This window comes from Entelurus aequoreus, linkage group LG13 (assembly GCF_033978785.1).
Source record: "Entelurus aequoreus isolate RoL-2023_Sb linkage group LG13, RoL_Eaeq_v1.1, whole genome shotgun sequence".
NCBI lineage: Eukaryota > Metazoa > Chordata > Actinopteri > Syngnathiformes > Syngnathidae > Entelurus > Entelurus aequoreus.
In genome coordinates this window covers 14,115,158-14,117,173 of record NC_084743.1, presented here as the reverse complement: position 1 = coordinate 14,117,173, position 2,016 = coordinate 14,115,158, and positions in this window count along the sequence as shown.

Here is a 2,016-nt window from a genome sequence, read left to right as displayed (position 1 = left end):
AAGTAGACAATGAAATTCTAAGCGGCGTTTTGTTTGTAGTAGAGATGTGACGTTCGCGAACGAGTCGAGTCTTTTTAACGGTTCCTTTAGGTCAAGGGCGTTCAAACCCGCACACTAAAGAATGAAAGCATACGGGTGCCACTTGGATATTTTTGTTTGTTTGTTTGTTTTTTCATTTTCCATTAATTCTGTCAATTCTGGTGGCCCAAAAGGGTCTCAGTTATTAAAGTGTTAAAAAAGGGCATATATATTTGTTGTATATATTATTGATATCTATACTGTCATATATCAATAGATATTATGTGCCCACTCTGCGAATGAGTGCCTCTCGACCAGAAACTGGACTAGAAAAATGAGTCAGAGTTAAAGAAAATTTAGCAGGACTTGAATTAACTTTTTTATTAAAATAAAAACAAAAATAATATTGATAGCAATAATAATATATATATATATACATACACACACACAAACACGCACATATAACGTTAAAGTTAAAGTACCAATGATTGTCACACACACACACTCGGTGTGGCGAAATTATTCTCTGCTTTTGACCCATCACCCTTGATCACCCCCTGAGAGGTGAGGGGAGCAGTGAGCAGCAGCGGTGGCCACGCCCGGGAATAATTTTTCGTGAATAAACCCCCAATTCCAACCCTTGATGCTGAGTGCCTAACACATATGTACAAAAAAAAAAAAAAAATAAAAAAAAAAAAATATATATATATATATATAAATGCATATATGTATATATATATATATAAATACATATATACACATATACATACATATGTATATATATATACATACTTATATGTATATATACATATATGTATATGTGTATATATGTATATATACATACTTATATGTATATATACATATATATGTATATATATACATATATGTATATGTGTATATATGTATATATATATATATTTATATATGTATATGTGTATATATGTATATATATATATATATATATATATATATATATATATATATATATATATATATATATATATATATATATTTATATACATACATACTTATGTATATATATATACATATATGGGCGGTATAGCTCGGTTGGTAGAGTGGCCGTGCCATCAACCTGAGGGTTGCAGGTTCGATCCCCGCTTCCGCCATCCTAGTCACTGCCGTTGTGTCCTTGGGCAAGACACTTTACCCACCTGCTCTCAGTGCCACCCACACTGGTTTAAATGTAACTTAGATATTGGGGTTTCACTATGTAAAGCGCTTTGAGTCACTAGAGAAAAGCGCTATATAAATAGAATTCACTTCACATATGTATATATATATACATATATGTATGTGTATATATATGTATCTGTATATATTACACACATATATACATACATATATGTGTATATATATACATATATATGTATATATATATAATTTATATATATATATATATACATATATGTATATATGTATATATATATATGTATATATGTATATATATATACATATATGTATATGTGTATGTATGTATATATATATTTATATATATACATACTTATATGTATAGATATATACATATATGTATATATATATGTATCTGTATATATTACACACATATATACATACATATATATGTGTATATATATATATGTGTGTATATATATATATACAGGTATATGTGTATATATATATATATATATATATATATATATATATATATATATATATATATATATATGTATAGACTGAGGTGTATACCTGTTAAATTAGCTAACAAATCTAGCATGCTAACAGAACTATGCTAACATGCTAAACATAGCATGCTTACAGTTAGCATCGGCGAAATACACTGATATGTATACTTGCCAAATTAACTAAAAAAATATTGCATACTAACAGTACTATACTAACATGCTAAACATTGCATGCTTACAGTTAGCATTAATGAAATACACTGAAGTGACAAAAAAAAAATGTAGCATGCTAAAATGCTAACTACCATTTCCTCACAGTAGCGTAATGGAACCGTTG